Source organism: Etheostoma spectabile, unplaced genomic scaffold (assembly GCF_008692095.1).
Source record: "Etheostoma spectabile isolate EspeVRDwgs_2016 unplaced genomic scaffold, UIUC_Espe_1.0 scaffold00018746, whole genome shotgun sequence".
NCBI lineage: Eukaryota > Metazoa > Chordata > Actinopteri > Perciformes > Percidae > Etheostoma > Etheostoma spectabile.
In genome coordinates, this window is record NW_022604435.1 from 14887 (window position 1) to 24231 (window position 9345).

The 9345-nt window shown below is 49.3% G+C and overlaps 1 non-coding gene across 1 annotated transcript; it reads right to left on the reverse strand.

Moving 5' to 3' along the window:
- Positions 1-5038: 5038 nt before the first annotated feature.
- On the reverse strand, positions 5039-5110 carry trnag-ucc (transfer RNA glycine (anticodon UCC)). Its single transcript has one exon. It is a non-coding gene; the product is annotated as a tRNA-Gly (tRNA).
- Positions 5111-9345: the final 4235 nt, after the last annotated feature.

Below are 9345 nucleotides of genomic sequence, written 5' to 3' on the forward strand. Positions count from 1 at the left end.
CCACATTACCCTCAGGCGAATGGTGCGGCTGAACGAGCGGTTCAGACTGCGAAGAATATCTTGAAGCAGCCTGACCCCCATTTGGCCCTGATGTGCTACAGAGCAACCCCTAGTACCGCTACAGGTATGAGCCCTGCACTACTTATGATTGGGAGAGAGATTAGAACTACACTTCCGATGCTGGAGAGCAAACTGCGAGCTACTCCGGTGGACAAGGAGTTTGTACAGCAAAAGGACGATCAGACAAAGTCAGCTTATCGGTTCTTCCATGATCGCCATTATTCTGCACAACCACTTCCCACTCTACAACCAGGACAGAATGTCAGGATAAAACTGGATGGTGACAAAGGTTGGAAAACCCCAGCTAAGATTATTGCCAAATGCAAGGAGCCACGGTCTTACATGGTGGAAACAGAAAATGGTGCTGTGCTACGACGGAATCGGAGACACCTGCAAGCTGTGCCACAGCTCACCGATCGACCAGATCAGCTACAGTCACCTGATTCCCCAGTGGAACCAACCAGTAGCTTTCCACCTGAGGACAGTTCCGACTCCACAACCAGAAGCCCTGTTCAGAGGCTGCTGCACCCGGAGGTGGAGCGTCCTACTACACTCGAAGGTTCACAGGTTATATCCAGGGGAAGAATAGTCAGAATTCCTCTGAGATATAGAGACACTTAGTGACTCAATGTCTTCTACTTCATGTGTTTAGTTCAAGTGTTTAGATGTGAAGTATATAGAGTTCAGGAACAAAAAGAAGTATATACCCAGGAGGAGAGATAAGGATTAAATTGGAATTTGAAAGTGCATTGGAACTCTGTAAGAGTAAAGATTCACACGTTATAGATGTTAGTATTATCAACAAGTTTACTTCTAACTAAAGGCTTGTACTGAAAGTTTGTTTTGTAGGATTGATAGGAACAGCAACTGTTTAGGGCAGAATAATCCCTATGTTGCTGCGGACTGAGGACTGTCTACTCCAACGTCCTAGTGTTCGGAGATGCTATTTTCTAAATGTTGAGTATTTCTGTAAAGTACGCATGTAAGGTTAAGCAAGCGGTTTCGCTGCTGGGAGGGGGGAGATGTAGTGATATGTCACAGTTAGGCTTCCGTAGCAGAGGTACATTGTTGAGCATGCGCGAGACATCCGGCGGTTGTACAGTTACAAGCTGAGTAATAAAGCTGAGTCCTACAAGGTGCACTACGAGTCCGAGTGGAATTCTTCATAAAGATAGCCGTCTATGACAAGTTGCAAGGTCTACCAAATGTGTAACTTTACAAGCCGTAAAATGTTGGAACCTTGGTTGCCATAGATTCCCAAACCTCCCCTCAAAATGTCGATCACACATTTTCCAGCCCCTAATTGATGCTAGATTAGATTAGATTATACTTTATTTATCCCACGACGGGGAAATTCTGTCGTTACAAGTAGCAGCATAGCAGCAACAGCAAAAAACAGAAAAACAAAACAATAACACACAAACAAGTAAGCACGAAAGAAATACAAGGCAAGAAATACAAGGCAAGAAATACAGGCAAGAAATAGACAATGAAAATATGGTAGACTGAGTAAGTAAAATGCCGTCAAACAAAAGGAATTTTAAAGTGCGGTTGCCATGATAAGAGAAACAATATTGCGGTGTAAGTGACGTTAAAAATTAAGTTAAGTTGAATGTGTAATTAGAGCAAAGAAGCAAGAGTCGGTAGCATAATTTAAATTATATTAACCTGAGACCATAAATATTGAAAAGTAAGTACTTGTAATAATATAATATAAATACCAATATTAAAGATAAACAGAAAGTGTGTGATGTAGATGGGAGAAAAACAGGAACAGAAACTACAACACTATCAGGTAGAGCAGGTGTTGTAGAGTCTGACAGCGGCCGGGATGAAGGACCTGCGGTACCTCTCCTTCTTACACCGTGGGTGTATCAGTCTGCTGCTGAAGGAGCTGCTCAGGGACCCCACAGTGTCATGTAGGGGGTGAGAGGTGTTGTCCATGATGGATGTCAGCTTGGCTAACATCCTCCTCTCCCCTACTTCCTCTATGGGGTCCAGAGGACAGTCCAGGACAGAGCTCGCTCTCCGGATCAGTCTATTGAGTCTGCTCCTGTCCCGGTCCGAGCTGCCCCCCCTCCAGCAGACCACAGCGTAGAGGATGGCAGAGGCCACCACAGAGTCATAGAAGGTCCTGAGGAGAGTCCTACACACTCCAAAGGACCTGAGTCTCCTCAGCAGATGGAGGCGACTCTGGCCCTTCTTGTAGAGTGCTTGGGTGTTATCAGTCCAGTTCAGTTTATTGTTTAGGTGAACACCCAGGAATTTGTAGCTCTCCACTACATCAATGTCCAATCCCTGGATGCTCACCGGTGAGAAGGGGGATGTTTTCCTCCTGAAGTCGACTATCATCTCCTTTGTCTTGCTGGTGTTAAGCTGAAGCTGGTTGAGCTCACACCAGCTGACAAAGTCCTTGATAACCGACCTGTATTCCAGATCGTTCCCCTCAGAGACACAACCAACAACGGCTGTGTCATCAGAGAACTTCTGGATGTGGCAGTGGGTGGTGTTGTGTGTGAAGTCCGAGGTGTAGAGGGTGAAAAGGAAGGGGGAGAGCACCGTACCCTGAGGGGCACCTGTGCTGCAGTGCACCACGTCAGACACACAGTGATGGAGCCTCACATACTGTGGTCTGTTGGTGAGGTAGTCCGTAGTCCATGCAGCCAGATGTTGGTCCACTCCGGCACTCTCCATCTTCACTCTGAGGAGCGAAGGCTGGATGGTGTTAAAAGCACTGGAGAAGTCGAAGAACATGACTCTCACAGTGCTCCCGCTGTCCTCCAGGTGAAGCAGCGATCTGTGCAGCAGGTAGATCACTGCGTCGTCCACTCCAATCCCAGGCTGGTAAGCAAACTGCAGGGGGTCCAGCTGTGTGCCCACCAGGGGTCGCAGGTGACGCAGGATGATCCTCTCCATGGTCTTCATCAGGTGAGAAGTCAGGGCAACAGGCCTGAAGTGGTTTGGCTCCTTGGGTCGCGGTGACTTTGGTACCGGGACCACACAGGAGGTCTTCCACAGGGCTGGGACCTTCTCCAGGCTCAGGCTCAGGTTGAATAAGTGCCTGAACACACCACAGAGCTGGTCAGCACAGTCCCTGAGGAGACTTGGGCTGATGCCGTCCGGGCCCGGGGCCTTCCTTGCCTTGAGCTTCTTCAGTTGACTTCTCACCTGATCATCTGTTATGGAGAAGTGGGTGGAGGATGACTGGGGTGTGTGGATGGTAGGAGGTGAGGGTCTCAGGGAGGGGGAGAGGGGGGTGGTGAACTGATGAGCGGGGAGAGGGGGAGGAGCGGGCTGGTGGGTTCATTGCTGATGCGGGTCGTTGAAGGTGGCAGGCTGAGGAGGGGAGGGGGGGAGGAGGAGAGGGCCAGGGGAGGTGTGAAAGAGGGGGCTGGGGGGTGTGAAGAGGGAGGCGAGGAGGCAGAGTCAAATCTGTTAAAAAACAGATTCAGCTCATCTGCCCAGTCCTTGTCTCCTCCGGCTTGGCTTCTTCCCACAGCTTTGCCGTGGCCGGAGATGTTCTGCAGCCCTCTCCAGACGTCCCTAGCATTGTTCTGCTCCAAACTCTTTTCTAATTTCCTCCCGTAGATGACCTTCCCCCTCCTGATCCTGAGTCTGAGTTCCTTCTGGACTCTGCGCAGCTCCTCTCTGTCCCCTGATGCAAAAACCCTCTTCTTCTCATTTAGCAGAGCTTTTATCTCAGAAGTCACCCAGGGTTTGTTGTTGGGAAAACACTGGACCAACTTGGAGGGCACAGTGTTCTCCACACAGAAGTTGATATAGTCTGTGATGCATTGTGTCATGCTGTCAATGTCGGTGCCGTGGGGGGTGCAGAGTGCTTCCCAGTCTGTAATTTCAAAGCAGTCCCTGAGCCTATCACTTGCCTCCTCAGACCACTGCAGAGCAGAGTGGCGCAGCGGAAGCGTGCTGGGCCTATTATCCAGAAGTCGATGGATTGAAACCATCCTCTGCTAATTCCTGTGTTTTGTATCAGCATTATATTTCCAGTCTGTTGATGTTTAACAAAGCAACTGATGTTGCAAGTGTCTGAAGTGAAATGTCTCTCCACCTGCTGAAGAGTAAACTTAATGTCATGTTGAGATTATTTCATCCATAAATAAATACAGTGCTCATACACTTTTATTCCTGCTGTAACACCCATAAAAACTGGAGTGTAATACAGTAAATATACTACACTACAGGTAATAAATACTGTAAATAGAAACTGTAAAACATGTAAATTTAAAGTGCTTGTTGTGCTGTCTACCAGTCAGATTACCACAGGAGGTAATATCTGTTGCAGCTCTTTTAAAGACTCTACCATAATACCTGCTGGAGATGCCAGGTAAAGCATGAGCTCTACCACTGAGCTACATCCCCTGAAGATTTTGGAATTCTTTTGACTTTTTTCTGAGATCGACTCAGACTAATCTTTATTAATCCTTTTGGGATGACTCTCGCAAGGAAATTGAAATGTGTTGTTGATGGCTTTAAAACCTGTAAATGCAACTACGGTAGCTGGAAATTAAACCTGGGCAAAATGATTGCACTGCTACGATATAAATCATAGTCAAAAAGTTCCCACACCTGTTCCCTTTCTGCTGGACAATACAACGCTCACTGCAAATCTTGAAACACAGACAGATAAGAAATGGTGGAGAAAGTTGGCTTCCAGTACCTATGAAGTAACACAACAATGTCCATGAAGGCACAAGTGAAATTAGGGTTACTGTGATGTGTCATTGGTTTGCCATTATTCTAGAAGAAAACCTTTCGTCATTGGCAGGATTCGAACCTGCGTGGGGAGACCCCAATGAATTTCTAGTCCATCGCCTTAACCACTTGGCCACAACAACCTGAAAACAATACTTATACCTGTTTGCACAAATGTCTAATATTTGATCAAATCGGGTTGGGCAAGTAACCTTTCTGGTTACTTCTTGACAAATAAAGCAAGTAACCACACAATGAAAACTACTGCGATGGCTGGGAATCGAACCCAGGTCAGCTGCTTGGAAGGCAGCTATGCTCACCACTATACCACCATCGCTAGACAAGACATCTGGTGTCCTTAAACATTGTCTTTTTCTTTATCCTTTTTATTAAATTAAGGCATTAAGATCAATTTCCAAAAGTTAATTTTTTTGCAGAGATTGCAAAGCCAGAAATCTTGGTGAAGTCGTTGACTTAAATTTTAACAGCCACATTAAGACAATTACAAAGTCAGCCTATTATCACCTTAAGAAAATATCAAGGGTTAAAGGACGTATGTGTCAACAGGATTTGGAAAGACTTGGCTATGCTTTCATCTTCAATAACTTTTAAATCAAGGCTGAAGACCATTCTTCTTGATGTTGCCTTTCTTTAAATGGTTATTCATTTCTTTAATGTTTAATTTTGTATACTGCCCTGTAATTTTTTATTCTTGTGTTTTAGCTGTTTTTATTTTTTAACTGTTTATTCTTGTGTTTTATCTGTTTTTATTTTTTAACTGTTTATTGTTGTGTTTTATCCAACCAAAAAGGGAGCATATCAATTAAGCTGACTCTACATGGATCCACAGACACAGACAGTGCACTACAATTTCCATTTTGCCCGTGTCTGGTAACTACTACTAACCAATTGAAAAGTTTATGAACATTTGTCCAAACAGGTATGGCACTGCTTTTCAGATTATTGTGGCCGAGTGGCTAAGGTGATGGACTAGAAATCCATTGGGGGGCTCCCCGCGCAGGTTGAAATCCTTCTGACAGCAAAAGGCATGCTTTAAGAGTGGTAGCAATCCAATGACACATCACAGACTATCAAATTGCAGATGTACCTCCATGAACAATGTTGTGTTATCTCATAGGTACTGGAAGTCACCACAAATGTATCTCTTATCCTTTATTTTCAGTCTGTGTTACAAGATTTGCACTGAACATTGTATTTTTTAAATTTTGTATTTAAAAAGCAGAATAATATGGTTTAAAGAGGCTTATCTCGACAGTGTTAGAACACCAGGAGAACTTCCTGGCGACCATGTTACACACACTCACACCCACATACATTCTCACGTACACACACACAGAAACATATATACACACATACATTCTCACAAAGACACACACACACACACAGACAAACACACACACAGTCTCACTCACACACACTCACACACATACATTATTGAGGTCATAACGTAAGTGTGATTTGGAATTGAATGTGCAGCATTCCCAGTGTATTTATGTTATGGAATTAAAAGCTATTCTAAGGATGATTTTGAGAATTATTCACTGTTTTATTCACTATTATTCTGAACACACAACTGTGTGTGTCAGTCCCTCCAGCATTTCGCAATGTCGTAATTGTAGAATTCACACAAATTCAACCAATCACCGTGACTTTGGTGCGACCCCCATTTTGACCAATCACTGCAACTTTTCCGTAAATTTGACCAATAACCAGAGTCTCCCCTGACTTCAACTAATCCGAGCAGTCCCACGTGCCAGTCTTTGTCTCAGTAGGACACACATGGGGATGCAGGAAAAACTGGAGACTTATCGTACAGGATGACCTAAACTGAGAACAGCTACAATCATAATAAGTGCAGTGATGCGTCAAAGTCAAATACTTTATCAAACCATAGGAATGTGTCCGAGGCCAGGTGAGGAATTAACAATGTAAAGATAAACAAGCCACAGACACATGTTCAAATTCGATTAATTCAACAAATAGTCTTAAATCCTCCAGCCAGTTTCATATTACACATTTGCAGCATCCTAAGCCTTTTTCTAGAAGATTAGTACAAACATTTAGCCTAGAGTAATTTTATTTTCCTCCAGTTATTTTTAAACATTTAAAAAAACAAAGACATTGCAACTTTTATTGCAAGACAAAGCTTTACAAAAGCTCCCGCAAAAATCTGGCATTTTGGACTGCAATAATCGCAAAAAAGACAAAAAAAAATAATCTGGGACTGATGTCTCCATCTGTTGAAAAGTACAATATATAACCATTTCCCCAGGTGTGTGTGCGCAGGTTTATTTAGGAGAGCACAATGTGATCTTTTGCAGGTCTCTAGTACTGTGTGCATTTCCATGTGTTGGAAAGCACAATGTTACCATTACATGAGGTAGTTTGCAGCTGCTGTTTGTATTATTGTGTGTTTGTGGGGGCCCGTGTATGTGTGCAGGTGTTTTAGTGGGTCTTTACATGTGCTCATCTGCTATAAAGCACAATAGTGTTCCATTGGACCAACAGGTCAAAAATTGACCTAGGAAAACCAAACACTATGTATTTTAAAACCCTAAAATTCATAAATAATAAAATTTTAAACCCGTTATTTTGGTTAATAGAAATTCATTTCTGATAAAGAAACTTAACATGTCGCCCAGCGTCTGGTTGGCAGCCTGTCGCCCAGCGTCTGGTTGGCAGCCTGGTCGCCCAGCGTCTGGTTGGCAGCCTGGTCGCCCAGCGTCTGGTTGCAGCCTGGTCGCCCGCGTCTGGTTGGCAGCCTGGTCGCCCAGCGTCTGGTTGGCAGCCTGGTCGCCCAGCGTCTGGTTGGCAGCCTGGTCGCCCAGCGTCTGGTTGGCAGCCTGGTCGCCCAGCGTCTGGTTGGCAGCCTGGTCGCCCAGCGTCTGGTTGGCAGCCTGGTTGCCCAGCGTCTGGTTGGCAGCCTGGTCGCCCAGCGTCTGGTTGGCAGCCTGGTCGCCCAGCGTCTGGTTGGCAGCCTGGTCGCCCAGCGTCTGGTTGGCAGCCTGGTCGCCCAGCGTCTGGTTGGCAGCCTGGTCGCCCAGCGTCTGGTTGGCAGCCTGGTCGCCCAGCGTCTGGTTGGCAGCCTGGTCGCCCAGCGTCTGGTTGGCAGCCTGGTCGCCCAGCGTCTGGTTGGCAGCCTGGTCGCCCAGCGTCTGGTTGGCAGCCTGGTCGCCCAGCGTCTGGTTGGCAGCCTGGTCGCCCAGCGTCTGGTTGGCAGCCTGGTCGCCCAGCGTCTGGTTGGCAGCCTGGTCGCCCAGCGTCTGGTTGGCAGCCTGGTCGCCCAGCGTCTGGTTGGCAGCCTGGTCGCCCAGCGTCTGGTTGGCAGCCTGGTCGCCCAGCGTCTGGTTGGCAGCCTGGTCGCCCAGCGTCTGGTTGGCAGCCTGGTCGCCCAGCGTCTGGTTGGCAGCCTGGTCGCCCAGCGTCTGGTTGGCAGCCTGGTCGCCCAGCGTCTGGTTGGCAGCCTGGTCGCCCAGCGTCTGGTTGGCAGCCTGGTCGCCCAGCGTCTGGTTGGCAGCCTGGTCGCCCAGCGTCTGGTTGGCAGCCTGGTCGCCCAGCGTCTGGTTGGCAGCCTGGTCGCCCAGCGTCTGGTTGGCAGCCTGGTCGCCCAGCGTCTGGTTGGCAGCCTGGTCGCCCAGCGTCTGGTTGGCAGCCTGGTCGCCCAGCGTCTGGTTGGCAGCCTGGTCGCCCAGCGTCTGGTTGGCAGCCTGGTCGCCCAGCGTCTGGTTGGCAGCCTGGTCGCCCAGCGTCTGGTTGGCAGCCTGGTCGCCCAGCGTCTGGTTGGCAGCCTGGTCGCCCAGCGTCTGGTTGGCAGCCTGGTCGCCCAGCGTCTGGTTGGCAGCCTGGTCGCCCAGCGTCTGGTTGGCAGCCTGGTCGCCCAGCGTCTGGTTGGCAGCCTGGTCGCCCAGCGTCTGGTTGGCAGCCTGGTCGCCCAGCGTCTGGTTGGCAGCCTGGTCGCCCAGCGTCTGGTTGGCAGCCTGGTCGCCCAGCGTCTGGTTGGCAGCCTGGTCGCCCAGCGTCTGGTTGGCAGCCTGGTCGCCCAGCGTCTGGTTGGCAGCCTGGTCGCCCAGCGTCTGGTTGGCAGCCTGGTCGCCCAGCGTCTGGTTGGCAGCCTGGTCGCCCAGCGTCTGGTTGGCAGCCTGGTCGCCCAGCGTCTGGTTGGCAGCCTGGTCGCCCAGCGTCTGGTTGGCAGCCTGGTCGCCCAGCGTCTGGTTGGCAGCCTGGTCGCCCAGCGTCTGGTTGGCAGCCTGGTCGCCCAGCGTCTGGTTGGCAGCCTGGTCGCCCAGCGTCTGGTTGGCAGCCTGGTCGCCCAGCGTCTGGTTGGCAGCCTGGTCGCCCAGCGTCTGGTTGGCAGCCTGGTCGCCCAGCGTCTGGTTGGCAGCCTGGTCGCCCAGCGTCTGGTTGGCAGCCTGGTCGCCCAGCGTCTGGTTGGCAGCCTGGTCGCCCAGCGTCTGGTTGGCAGCCTGGTCGCCCAGCGTCTGGTTGGCAGCCTGGTCGCCCAGCGTCTGGTTGGCAGCCTGGTCGCCCAGCGTCTGGTTGGCAGCCTGGTCG